This window comes from Salvelinus namaycush, chromosome 6, assembly GCF_016432855.1.
Source record: "Salvelinus namaycush isolate Seneca chromosome 6, SaNama_1.0, whole genome shotgun sequence".
Lineage (NCBI taxonomy): Eukaryota > Metazoa > Chordata > Actinopteri > Salmoniformes > Salmonidae > Salvelinus > Salvelinus namaycush.
Window position 1 is genome coordinate 389,387 of NC_052312.1, and position 15,418 is coordinate 404,804.

The 15,418-nt window shown below is 43.3% G+C and overlaps 1 protein-coding gene across 1 annotated transcript in view; it reads right to left on the minus strand.

Moving 5' to 3' along the window:
- LOC120049439 (zinc finger protein 638-like) overlaps positions 1-15,418 on the minus strand; it is a 71,594-nt gene that overhangs the window by 36,841 nt on the left and 19,335 nt on the right. The window lies entirely within an intron of this gene.

Below are 15,418 nucleotides of genomic sequence, written 5' to 3' on the forward strand. Positions count from 1 at the left end.
GTTTACAGAGACCACCTTGTATTCTTATTTGTCTCCCTAATAAAACTCTGACCTGCTCTGTGTAAAATCGTAGCGACTTGTTTTGTACTGTATTTATACCACGGTAGTCCCATACATCTCTCTGGATAACTACACACCTGTAGGTCTGCTCGTTTGAAGTGTAAACCTTCCAAGACCAGAGACACCCAGGAAAAAAGACCAGTTGAGTAAATCATTCTAGAACCATTTCAAATGTACAATAATGATGACTAGATGCACAAGTATTGTTTCTCACACAAGTTTATTGTTGCCCACACAAACATCCCTTATATATGATTGGTTGGTGATCTTTCAACAACAATTCAGAGTACTGTGTAGGTTCTCACACACTTCCTGGGAACGACCAAATCTGACGACGACAGGGGAAAGCGTGATCTGATCACATGATCCTTCTCCTTAGTAGACCCCCAATTGAGATCCCAGTCTTCACAACACTTCTCTCCGAAGTTCTGGGATGTTGGGTATAGTCCTTTGACGTTTTCAAATGCGTAGACACTTCACCTTCGAGACTTGGTTATTGTAGAGTCTCCTTTTAGCTGAAAGAGAACAATAATTTGGTGAGTCTATAGAATTAACTAAATCACACCTGATTAAACAAATTCCATTCTAAACATAAGACCATAATTATTGGAGTCATGACAGCTGGGGCAAGTGTCACCAACGAAAACCCCCGATGACGAGTTGACCATCCCTGAGCTAGATCAGAGATAATTCTAAACTAGTTTTAGAATTGTGTTGTACAATAGCTGACCGAAGATGAGGCGTTCAGATCAAAAACACAAGATGTGCAGTTGAGATCGTTTTCCACAGTGCCGCGTTACAATTGCGAGATGAAAATTTTAAACAAAAGTTGCCACTTGTAGAAAATGTGTGTCTTGAAATAGCAGAAACAGAGTACAGTTTTTAACTTGTCAGAAATGTCAGCAAGGCAGGCTAGCTATGTACAGCAAAATAGCTAGCTATGTACAGCAAAATAGCTAGCTATGTACAGCAAAATAGCTAGCTATGTACAGCAAAATAGCTAGCTATGTACAGCAAAATAGCTAGCTATGTACAGCAAAATAGCTAGCTATGTACAGCAAAATAGCTAGCTATGTACAGCAAAATAGCTAGCTATGTACAGCAAAATAGCTAGCTATGTACAGCAAAATAGCTAGCTATGTACAGCAAAATAGCTAGCTGCTTAGCTGAAGACAATGTTAGCCCACTGTTCTTTGAATGGCTAACAAATGGATCAGTCTCGTCACAAGACTTGACATGTTGAATCTGTAATAATCCTGCCAACAACAAACGTTATAAAACTAGACTGTTCAGATCAAACAAACTGTCGCGCCATGTCTCGTCTTACGTCTCTGAGCTTTGTGGCTATTCTGTGCCAGTACACTTGTGTGAACTGAAGCAGCTAGCTTAGCTAACCAATATCAGCATGGTTTCAGACCAGATACGTAAAGAAAGTTAAGTAACGTTATACACTTAAATTACGACTAAACTAGTGAAGCCACAATTTACATTCCAAAATGAAACAAACCGATGTCGCAGTCTGCTAACAAGCTACTAGCTAATGTTAACTATTGGACAGCTGTCTCGAAAGATTTCAAAACAAGAAATCCAAAATATTGCCATACATATTTATAACTAAAAAGCAACATTTCACTTATTATCTAGCTAACCATGTCTTACCTTTTCAGTCGAAAAAAAAAAAAAAAAATCTGGGTCGGTTTTGAATCCCTTCAACTGCATTAGTTCTCTCCACTGTGTGAAAGCAAATCCGAGGTTCTCTCATTTTGCACTCTATCGCTTTCCCTTTTTTTGCCTGTCTACTCTCCAAATGTATCCGTTTCTTTGGCTTAGATCACGCGTCAAACTCATTGCATGGAGGGCCTAGTGTCAGCTTGGTTTTCCATCCATCCTCGGAGGGCCTGTTGTCCGGGACCTCTGGCAGTCTCTATGGGGGTACCACAGGGTTCAATTCTCGGGACGACTCTCTTCTCTGTATACGTCGATGATGTTGCTCTTGCTGCTGGTGATTCTCTGATCCACCTCTACGCAGACGACACCATTCTGTATACTTCTGGCCCCTCTTTGGACACTGTGTTAACTAACATCCAGATGAGCTTCAATGCCATACAACTCTCCTTCCGTGGCCTCCAACTGCTCTTAAATGCAAGTAAATCTAAATGCATGCTCTTCAACTGTTCGCTGCCCGCACCTGCCCGCCCGTCCAGCATCACTACTCTGGACGGTTCTGAATTAGAATATGTGGACATCTACAAATACCTAAAGCCTCCTTCACTCATGCTGCCAAACATACCCTCGTAAAACTGACTATCCTACTGATCCTCGACTTCGGCGATGTCATTTACAAAATAGCCTCCAACACTCCACTCAACAAATTGGATGCAGTGTATCACAGTGCCATCCGTTTTGTCACCAAAGCCCCATATACTACCCACCACTGCGACCTGTATGCTCTCGTTGAATGGCCCTCGCTTCATACTCGTCGCCAAACCCACTGGCTCCAGGTCATCTACAAGTCTCTGCTAGGTAAAGCCCCGCCTTATCTCAGCTCACTGGTCACCATAGCAGCACCCACCCGTAGCACGCGCTCCAGCAGGTATATCTCACTGGTCATCCCCAAAGCCAACACAAAATTTGGCCGCCTTTCCTTCCAGTTCTCTGCTGCCAATGACTGGAACGAACTGCAGAAATCTCTGAAGATGGAGACTCTTACCTCCCTCACTAGCTTTAAGCACCAGCTGTCAGAGAAGCTCACAGATCACTGCCCCTGTACATAGCTCATCTGTAAATAGCCCATCCAACTACCTCATCTCCATACTGTATTTATTTATCTTGCTCCTTTGCACCCCAGTATCTCTACTTGCACATTCATCTTCTGCACACCCTACCATTCCAGTGTTTAATTGCTATATTGTAATTACTTCACCACCATGGCCTATTTATTGCTTTACCTCCCTTATCTTACCTCATTTGCACATGCTGTATATAGATTTTTCTACTGTATTATTGATTGTATGTTTGTTTATTCCATGTGTAACTCTGTGTTGTTGTATGTGTCGAACTGCTTTGCTTTATCTTGGCCAGGTCGCAGTTGTAAATGAGAACTTGTTCTCAACTGGCCTACCTGGTTAAATAAAAGGTTAAATAAAATCTAAAAAAAATCCTAGTGCCTGATTGATTAATTAAGGTCAGTAATTAGGTAAGGAACACTCTCACCTGGTTGTCTAGGGCTTGGAAGGGAAAAACCCAAAACCCGCAGACCCCCAGCCCTCCGCGGAATGAGTCTGGCTTAGATGGAGTAGTTGCTGCTGGGTTAGGTCGTTTGCCTTTTGCGGCTGCAAGCTAGCTATTTCCGCTAGCCATTGGTCAAGTTTCGCCATGGGCTCAGCTAGCTAGCACACCGCCTCCTCAATGATGGAAAACAAGTCACTCATTGTGCGCGCCCCACAAAATCTGGCGGGATAATCCGACCCGAAGATTAATACAGCAGTTCTCAGGCAGGCTCAGTTGTTACTGTCACATTCCATTGAATGACAACTAGCGACTTATTGGAGACATAATAAATGTATACAATTAAAATTCTATAGTGCAGCTTTAACTAATTATATTATACTATATATATATATATATATATATATTCCAAGTGACAACCTCATGTATATATAGAGAGTTAAAAGGGGAATTTCACCCTGGTTCTGCCATGGCAGATTTTGGGCTGCCGAGTGGCACATATTTTACATTCTTTAAAGTAGCCACCCTTTGCTTTGATGATAGCTTTGCACACTCATGGCATTCTGTCAACCAGCTTCATGAGGTTGTCACTTGGAATGCACTTCAATTAACAGGTGTGCCTTGTTAAAAGTAAATGTGTGGTATTTTTTCCCTTTTTAATGCGTTTGAGCTGATCAGTTGTGTTGTGAGAAGGTAGGGGTGGTATACAGAAGATAGCACTATTTGGTAAAAGACAAAGTTACTCCTTCAAGACTGTTCGACAAGCATTCCTCATGAAGCTGGTTGAGAGAATTCCAAGTGTGCAAAGCTGTCATCACGGCAAAGGGTGGCTACTTTGAAGAATCTCAAATATAAAATATACTTGAATTTGTTTAACACTTTCTTGGTTACTACATGATTCCATATGTGTTATTTCATAGTTTTGATGTCTTCACTATTATTCCACAATGTAGAAAATAGTACAAATAAAGAAAAACCCTGGAATGAGTAGGTGTGTCCAAACTTTTGACTGGTACTGTATATTAATATTGTATGTATATTATATGTATATTATATATTATTTCCAAACATTATAGTTAGTTCTAGCTCTAACACACTTGACAGGTAGAATCAGGAAGTTTAAACATCCTGTGTATTTCTCTGCTCATAGTAAATTACAAAAGTCCGGCATTCATACCGATGTGAGTAAGACCTTTAAACAGGTCAACATTCACAAGGCCGCAGGGCCAGACAGATTACCAGGACGTATACTCTGAGCATGCACTGACCAACTGGCAAGTATCTTCACTGACATTTTCAACCTCTCCCTGACTGAGTCTGTAATACCTACATGTTTCAAGCAGACCACCATAGTCCCTGTGCCCAAGAACACTAAGGTAACCTGCCTAAATGACTACCGGCCCGTAACACTCACGTCTGTAGCCATGAAAGACTTACAAAAGCTGGTCATGGCTCACAACACCATTATCCCAGAAATCCTAGACCCACTCCAACCACCCTTGTCATCGACTGTAAGCGGTACCGGAGCCCCAGGTCTAGGTCCAAGAGGCTTCGAAACAGCTTCTACCCCCAAGCCATAAGACTGCTGAACATCTAGTCAAATGGCTACCCAGACTATTTGCATTTCACTGTAAGGTCTACATCTGTTGTATTCGGCACATGTGCTTATTTTTTATTTAACTCGGCAAGTCAGTTAAGAACAAATTCTTATTTACAATGATGGCCTACCGGGGAACAGTGGGTTAACTGCCTTGTTCAGGGGCAGAACGACAGATGTGTACCTTGTCAGCTCAGGGATTCGATCTTGCAACCTTTCGGTTACTAGTCCGACACTAACCACTAGACTACCTGTCCCCCTACACTCTAACCACTAGGCTACCTGCCTCCCCTACACTCACTCTAACCACTAGACTACCTGCCGCCCCTACACTCTAACCACTAGACTACCTGCCTCCCCTCTAACCACTAGACTACCTGCCTCCCCTACACTCTAACCACTAGACTACCTGCCTCCCCTACACTCTAACCACTAGGCTACCTGCCTCCCCTACACTCTAACCACTAGACTACCTGCCGTCCCTACACTCTAACCACTGGCTACCTGCTCCCCTACACTCTAACCACTAGGCTACCTGCCCCCCTACACTCTAACCACTAGACTACCTGCCTCCCCCTACACTCTAACCACTAGGCTACCTGCCTCCCCTACACTCTAACCACTAGACTACCTGCCTCCCCTACACTCTAACCACTAGGCTACCTGCCTCCCCTACACTCTAACCACTAGGCTACCTGCCGCCCCTACACTCTAACCCTAGGCTACCTGCCTCCCTACACTCTAACCACTAGGTACCTGCCTCCCTACACTCTAACCACTAGGCTACCTGCCGTCCCTACACTCTAACCACTAGGCTACCTGCCGTCCCTACACTCTAACCACTAGGCTACCTGCCCCCCTACACTCTAACACTAGGCTACCTGCCCCCCTACACTCTAACCACTAGACTACCTGCCCCCTCTACACTCTAACACTAGGCTACCTGCCGCCCTACACTCTAACACTAGGCTACCTGCCGCCCCTACACTCTAACCACTAGGCTACCGCCGCCCCTACACTCTAACCACTAGCTACCTGCCCCCCTACACTCTAACCAACTAGACTACCTGCCCCTCTACACTCTAACCACTAGGCTACCTGCCGCCCCTACACTCTAACCACTAGGCTACCTGCCGCCCTACACTCTAACCACTAGGCTACCTGCCCCCCTACACTCTAACCACTAGGCTACCTGCCTCCCCTACACTCTAACCACAGGTACCTGCTCCCCTACACTCTAACCACTAGGCTACCTGCCGCCCCTACTCTAACCACTAGGCTAACTGCGCCCTACACTCTAACCACTAGACTACCTGCCGCCCCTACACTCTAACCACTAGGCTACCTGCCGCCCCTACACTCTAACCACTAGGCTACCTGCCTCCCCTACCCTCTAACCACTAGGCTACCTGCCCCCCCTACACTCTAACCACTAGACTACCTGCCCCCTCTACACTCTAACCACTAGGCTACCTGCCTCCCCTACACTCTAACCACTAGGCTACCTGCCCCCCCTACACTCTAACCACTAGACTACCTGCCGCCCCTACACTCTAACCACTAGGCTACCTGCCGCCCCTACACTCTAACCACTAGGCTACCTGCCTCCCCTTATCAATCAGATCAGTATTAGAAGCAGGTGTGCTAGATTAAGGTTGTAGTGAAATCCGGACAGTAGCTCTTCAGGAAGAGGGTTGGAGAGCCCCGATGTAGAACCACCATAAAATAAATATTTTCTATCAATCTTCAACATGTGTCTGGCTTGGACTCACAGAATATATTTATATAAACTGTACAGGGCTCTGTAGCATCAAACAGATGCTAGACATTCAGATATTTAAAAGTTTATTTGTCCAAATCTAAAATACAGGGGGGGGGGGGGGGGTTGTACACTATTTAACGCTAACTCAAGAGAACTGGGAAATTCAACAAGAATGTTATATGGTAAAAACAAAAAACATTTATGTCCAGTGTAGTACAGCTCAGTGTGTCCGAGCGACTCTCAGGTGTAGAGACAAGTGCAGAAAACTATAACTACAGATTATCAGGTGTAGCAATGTGATTTACCCAAAGATATTCCACAGACATGTTGTTTATTTAAAGTCTTATATCCCCATAGATGGAGACAGGTGGGTTAAGTCTTATATCCCCATGATGGGACAGGTGGGTCAGTCTTATATCCCCATGATGGAGACGGGTGGGTCAAGTCTTATATCCCCATAGATGGAGACAGGTGGGTCAAGTCTTATATCCCATAGTGGAGACAGGTGGGTTAAGTCTTTATCTCCATGATGGAGACGGGTGGTCAAGTCTTATATCCCATAGATGGAGACAGGTGGGTCAAGTCTTATATCTCCATAGATGGAGACGGGTGGGTCAAGTCTTTTGTCTCCATAGATGGAGACAGGTGGGTCAAGTCTTTTGTCTCCATAGATGGAGACAGGTGGGTCAAGTCTTATATCCCCATAGATGGAGACAGGTGGGTCAAGTCTTATATCCCCATAGATGGAGACAGGTGGGTCAAGTCTTATGTCTCCATAGATGGAGACGGGTGGGTCAAGTCTTATATCCCCATAGATGGAGACGGGTGGGTCAAGTCTTATATCCCCATAGATGGAGACGGGTGGGTCAAGTCTTATATCTCCATAGATGGAGACGGGTGGGTCAAGTCTTATATCCCCATAGATGGAGACAGGTGGTCATTTATATCCCATAGGAGACGGTGGGTCAAGTCTTATGTCTCATAGATGGAGACAGGTGGGTCAAGTCTTATATCTCCATAGATGGAGACAGGTGGGTCAAGTCTTATATCCCCATAGATGGAGACAGGTGGGTCAAGTCTTATATCTCATAGATGGGGACAGGTGGGTCAAGTCTATATCTCCATAGATGGAGACAGGTGGGTCAAGTCTTATATCTCCATAGATGGAGACAGGTGGGTCAAGTCTTATATCTCCATAGATGGAGACAGGTGGGTCAAGTCTTATATCTCCATAGATGGAGACAGGTGGGTCAAGTCTTATATCTCCATAGATGGAGACGGGTGGGTCAAGTCTTATATCCCCATAGATGGAGACGGGTGGGTCAAGTCTTATGTCTCCATAGATGGAGACAGGTGGGTCAAGTCTTATATCTCCATAGATGGAGACGGGTGGGTCAAGTCTTATATCCCCATAGATGGAGACGGGTGGGTCAAGTCTTATGTCTCCATAGATGGAGACAGGTGGGTCAAGTCTTATATCCCCATAGATGGAGACAGGTGGGTCAAGTCTTATATCCCCATAGATGGAGACGGGTGGGTCAAGTTATATCCCCATAGATGGAGACAGGTGGGTCAAGTCTTATATCCCCATAGATGGAGACGGGTGGGTCAAGTCTTATGTCCGCATAGATGGAGACAGGTGGGTCAAGTCTTATATCCCCATAGATGGAGACAGGTGGGTCAAGTCTTATATCCATAGATGGAGACGGGTGGGTCAAGTCTTATATCCCCATAGATGGAGACGGGTGGGGAAGTCTTATGTCTCCATAGATGGAGACAGGTGGGTCAAGTCTTATATCCCCATAGATGGAGACGGGTGGGTCAAGTCTTATGTCTCCATAGATGGAGACAGGTGGGTCAAGTCTTATATCCCCATAGATGGAGACAGGTGGGTCAAGTCTTATATCCCCATAGATGGAGACAGGTGGGTCAAGTCTTATATCCCCATAGATGGAGACAGGTGGGTCAAGTCTTATATCCCCATAGATGGAGACAGGTGGGTCAAGGTCTTATATCCCCATAGATGGAGACAGGTGGGTACAGTCTTAATCCCCATAGATGGAGAACGGTGGGTCAAGTCTATATCCATAGATGGAGATGGTGGGTCAAGTCTTATATCCCATAGATGGAGACAGGTGGGTCAAGTCTTATGTCTCCATAGATGGAGACGGTGGGTCAAGTCTTATATCCCCATAGTGGAGACAGGTGGGTCAAGTCTTTCATAGATGGAGACAGGTGGGTCAAGTCTTATATCCCCATAGATGGAGACAGGTGGGTCAAGTCTTATGTCTCCATAGAGGAGATGGTGGGTCAAGTCTTATATCCCCATAGATGGAGACAGGTGGGTCAAGTCTTATGTCTCCATAGATGGAGACAGGTGGGTCAAGTCTTATATCCCATAGATGAGAGGGGGTCAAGTCTTTCATAGATGGAGACAGGTGGGTCAAGTCTTATATCCCAATAGATGGAGACAGGTGGGTCAAGTCTTATATCCCCATAGATGGAGACGGGTGGGTCAAGTCTTATATCCCCATAGATGGAGACAGGTGGGTCAAGTCTTATGTCTCCATAGATGGAGACAGGTGGGTCAAGTCTTATATCCATAGATGGAGACAGGTGGGTCAAGTCTTATCCATAGATGGAGAGGTGGGTCAAGTCTATATCCCCATAGATGGAGACAGGTGGGTCAAGTCTTATATCCCCATAGATGGAGACAGGTGGGTCAAGTCTTATATCCCATAGATGGAGACAGGTGGTCAAGTCTTATATCCCATAGATGGAGACAGGTGGGTCAAGTCTTATGTCTCCATAGATGGAGACAGGTGGGTCAAGTCTTATGTCTCCATAGATGGAGATGGGTGGGTCAAGTCTTATATCCCCATAGATGGAGACAGGTGGGTCAAGTCTTATGTCTCCATAGATGGAGATGGGTGGGTCAAGTCTTATATCCCCATAGATGGAGACAGGTGGGTCAAGTCTTATGTCTCCATAGATGGAGACAGGTGGGTCAAGTCTTATATCCCCATAGATGGAGACAGGTGGGTCAAGTCTTTCATAGATGGAGACAGGTGGGTCAAGTCTTATATCCCCATAGATGGAGACAGGTGGGTCAAGTCTTATGTCTCCATAGATGGAGACAGGTGGGTCAAGTCTTATATCCCCATAGATGGAGACAGGTGGGTCAAGTCTTTCATAGATGGAGACAGGTGGGTCAAGTCTTATATCCCCATAGATGGAGACAGGTGGGTCAAGTCTTATGTCTCCATAGATGGAGATGGGTGGGTCAAGTCTTATATCCCCATAGATGGAGACAGGTGGGTCAAGTCTTATATCCCCATAGATGGAGACAGGTGGGTCAAGTCTTATGTCTCCATAGATGGAGACAGGTGGGTCAAGTCTTATATCCCCATAGATGGAGACAGGTGGGTCAAGTCTTTCATAGATGGAGACAGGTGGGTCAAGTCTTATGTCTCCATAGATGGAGACAGGTGGGTCAAGTCTTATATCCCCATAGATGGAGACAGGTGGGTCAAGTCTTATATCCCCATAGATGGAGACGGGTGGGTCAAGTCTTATATCCCCATAGATGGAGACAGGTGGGTCAAGTCTTATATCCCCATAGATGGAGACAGGTGGGTCAAGTCTTATGTCTCCATAGATGGAGACAGGTGGGTCAAGTCTTATATCCCCATAGATGGAGACAGGTGGGTCAAGTCTTTCATAGATGGAGACAGGTGGGTCAAGTCTTATGTCTCCATAGATGGAGACAGGTGGGTCAAGTTATATCCCATAGATGGAGACAGGTGGGTAAGTCTTATATCCCCATAGATGGAGACGGGGGGTCAAGTCTTATATCCCCATAGATGGAGAAAGGTGGGTCAAGTCTTATGTCTCCATAGATGGAGCAGTGGGCAAGTCTTAATCCCATAGATGGAGACGGGTGGGTCAAGTCTTATATCTCCATAGATGGAGACAGGTGGGTCAAGTCTTATATCCCATAGATGGAGAGGGGGTCAAGTCTTAATCCCATAGATGGAGACGGGTGGGTCAAGTCTTATATCTCCATAGATGGAGACGGGTGGTCAAGTCTTATATCTCCATAGATGGAGACAGGTGGGTCAAGTCTTATATTCCATAGATGGAGACAGGTGGTCAGTCTTATATCCCCATGATGGGACGGGTGGGTCAAGTCTTATATCCCCATAGATGGAGACAGGTGGGTCAAGTCTTATATCCCCATAGATGGAGACAGGTGGGTCAAGTCAAGTGCTGCATGTCATGACGCCAGAGGCAGGTTTTCGTTGGTGAGAGAAGACTTGAAATAGACAAGATGACAGCGCACACACACACACTGTTGGATTATTTCACGCTGCATAAAAAAAAAAAATAATAATAAATGGAGGAGCATTTTCTAAATTTAAAACTGACCACCGTTCAACTGGACACGGGACACTTGAGATTCCCCGTTTCCTTGAGTCGAGGACGAAGACGGCGTCACCGAGGCTGGTGAAAAATGATCTGTGCTACACCAATCTTTGGTTAAATCACATTATCTAATGTAACAATCTGTAATTAAGAAAACCGGTGGTCATGAGGAAAATGTCCATTCCTAAAGAAACATACAGTAAGACAACACAGTTTGAACTGTGTAAAGTTCAGGGAATACTTTGTAAAGCTGTGGGGAGGAGTGTTGTCATGATCAAACTGTCATTCAGCTCGTCAAGAGTCATCGGCTTGAAATCCAGCATAATGTCTAATCCCACTAGAGGGTTTACAGTTCACGGAATACAGTTCTGCTACAATGACACGCAGGAATTCTGTTTCTGTATCTAGAATCCACTCCAGGAGGAAGCCCAGTCATCACGATATTGTCTGTAAGACAAAAAATATATATATATATCAAAAATATACACACTATTGTAGTTTGAACGACAGTTTTAACCGTGACAGCATAACATCAACATTAGGGTTAACTAATGTGAACATGCTTGCACAGACACAGATTACATTTACAATATCTAACCTAAATAAAAATAACTCTCATCTCTTGCGTAGTGACCAGACCATACAAAATGTACCTAGATAGGTAGGTAAACATGGCTGGAGGTAGATACTGTCAAGCATAGTTAGGCAAATATTTTTTTTTATATAGTAAAAACCAGCTTTAGTTTAAGATATTTACAACAATAAATAGTATTATTGTTTCTCCTCACTGTTTGCTAGTAAACCTAGCTTGAAATAGAATAATGTTATTTACATCTGTTTTGAATCCTATCATTTTGTGCGATTGAAATGCATCCCCGGTCACAATCATAAACAATTATATTACATTGCTAGCTAATAAAATTATTAAGTTGACGATGTTACATAGCTAGCTAGTAAAAGTAAGTTGCCGATGTTACACATTTGTTAACAAGTTACAAAACGCGAGGCTTAGCGCATAACAGGCTAACTAGCTACCCAACTCCAGTCATGTGCTGGTAATTATCGCTTTAGTTGGCTGGTTGTAATGTTGTAGCTATATCTACGACTTAAAAGAGAAGAGGTTTTACAATCGAGATACAAAATAGCTCTGATTGTAAAACCTTTTCTCTTTTTAGTCATAGATATGGCTACCGGTAGTTGTTTAGCTAACTTTGCTACCTAGCCAGCTAGCTAACCTACCTAGCTAAGTTAGCAAACAGAAACAGAAATTACATTTTCCCCCCACTGTAACACAGTAGCATGTTAGTCAGCAATACACAATATGGATTTCAGTAGATAAACTAAAAATAGCTAGCTAGCTAGGTGGCTCGCAGGAAAAATAACTTACTTATCTAGGCACCGTATTTGTCATCTGCCTTCTTGGGGCTGGCATCGGCTGTAGCTGAGCTTCTAACGTTAGCTAAATCCAAACTCTTTGTTTCGAATCCTCTTCGCTATATTCCGGTTGAAAGTCACCATGTAGTTAACAGAACATAACAAAATGTTCCATGGTCGAATTCGTGTTGTTGAGAGAATCACTTGAAGACATGACTGGTCAGTTCTTTCAGTTTTGCCCAAAGGATTATATTGTTCGTGTTCACTTCCTTTTAAAACTCACCCCCTTGGGGGAGGGACGGGGGCCAGAGCACAAAGTTGTAGTCTTTCAGAGACCGGAAAATGTTTTGTATGCTTGTATATTTAGCAAATTAATCCGCTGGACGTCTTTCAGCGACGTTCCTATCGAAGAAGGACAACCACAAAAACATACGGTATGATCCGTACCACATACAGCCTTCGCCAAATGCCACAAAAGCAGGACTACATTTATTTTTGTTGTCTCACCCACCCCACATCAATACACCGGAAGCCGTCATCGGGTGTATCATTCAGTGTGCGAAGCCCAGGCCTGCCTTTCTCCTAAGCAATTATGTATGAAACACACCTCACTGTCCTAGAAATGCCTCGGGCGTGATGAAAACAAGCACAGATTCCCCCAGGTTGAAATTCCTCTTTAACTAATTATATCATACTGTATATACACTGAGTAAACCAAACATCAGGAACACCTTCCTAATTTAGTTGCACCCCCCCTAATTTAGTTGCAACCCCCCTAATTTAGTTGCAACCCCCCCTAATTAAGTTGTAAATCCCCTAATTAAGTTGCAACCCCCTAGTTGCAACCCCTAATTAAGTTCCAACCCCCCTAGTTGCAACCCCCGTAATTAAGTTGCAATCCCCCCCTAATTAAGTTGCAACCCCCCTAGTTGCAACCCCCCTAATTAAGTTGCAACCCCCTAGTTGCAACCCCCCCTAATTAAGTTGCAACCCCCCCTAATTAAGTTGCAACCCCCCCCCAATTAAGTTGCAACCCCCCCCCAATTAAGTTGCAACCCCCCCCCAATTAAGTTGCAACCCCCCCCCCAATTAAGTTGCAACCCCCCCCAATTAAGTTGCAACCCCCCCCCCCAATTAAGTTGCAACCCCCCCCCCCAATTAAGTTGCAACCCCCCCCCAATTAAGTTGCAACCCCCCCCCAATTAAGTTGCAACCCCCCCCCCAATTAAGTTGCAACCCCCCCCCAATTAAGTTGCAACCCCCCCCCAATTAAGTTGCAACCCCCCCTAATTAAGTTGCAACCCCCCCTAATTAAGTTGCAACCCCCCCTAATTAAGTTGCAACCCCCCCTAATTAAGTTGCAACCCCCCCTAATTAAGTCGTGTCAAGTTGGTTTGATGTCCTTTGGATGGTGACCCATTCTTGGATACACACGTGAAAAACCCAGCATCGTTGCTGTTCTTGACACATAAAATATACTAGTTAACTATATCTTGGTATATTCTACAGTTAACTATATCCTACTGTATATACTATAGTTAACCAATTATAGCATACTGTATATATAGTTAAAGTGGCAATATGTAATGTCAAAGTCTAAGAAAAGGTAGATCTGTTCCGTGTGATCTATTTCTATGCTTGCCGTTCCTAAATTTTGTTTTTGCGTCTTTTACTTTCGGTTTCGTACACCGGCTTCAAAAACAGCTGAAAATACTATATTTCTGTTTATGGAAAATATATTTCACAGAAATGTAGATGGTACAATGACTCTCTACACTATACTAGATTAATGTAGATGGTACAATGACTCTATACTATACTAGATTAATGTAGATGGTACAATGACTCTCTATACTAGATTAATGTAGATGGTACAATGACTCTCTACACTATACTAGATTAATGTAGATGGTACAATGACTCTCTACGCTATACTAGATTAATGTAGATGGTACAATGACTCTCTATACTAGATTAATGTAGATGGTACAATGACTCTCTACGCTATACTAGATTAATGTAGATGGTACAATGACTCTCTATACTAGATTAATGTAGATGGTACAATGACTCTCTACACTATACTAGATTAATGTAGATGGTACAATGACTCTCTATACTATACTAGATTAATGTAGATGGTACAATGACTCTATACTAGATTAATGTAGATGGTACAATGACTCTCTATACTATACTAGATTAATGTAGATGGTACAATGACTCTCTATACTATACTAGATTAATGTAGATGGTACAATGACTCTCTATACTAGATTAATGTAGATGGTACAATGACTCTCTATACTAGATTAATGTAGATGGTACAATGACTCTCTATACTAGATTAATGTAGATGGTACAATGACTCTATACTATACTAGATTAATGTAGATGGTACAATGACTCTCTATACTATACTAGATTAATGTAGATGGTACAATGACTCTCTATACTATACTAGATTAATGTAGATGGTACAATGACTCTATACTAGATTAATGTAGATGGTACAATGACTCTCTATACTATACTAGATTAATGTAGATGGTACAATGACTCTCTATACTATACTAGATTAATGTAGATGGTACAATGACTCTATACTAGATTAATGTAGATGGTACAATGACTCTCTATACTATACTAGATTAATGTAGATGGTACAATGACTCTCTATACTATACTAGATTAATGTAGATGGTACAATGACTCTCTATACTAGATTAATGTAGATGGTACAATGACTCTCTATACTAGATTAATGTAGATGGTACAATGACTCTCTATACTAGATTAATGTAGATGGTACAATGACTCTATACTATACTAGATTAATGTAGATGGTACAATGACTCTACACTATACTAGATTAATGTAGATGGTACAATGACTCTCTATACTAGATTAATGTAGATGGTACAATGACTCTCTATACTAGATTAATGTAGATGGTACAATGACTCTCTATA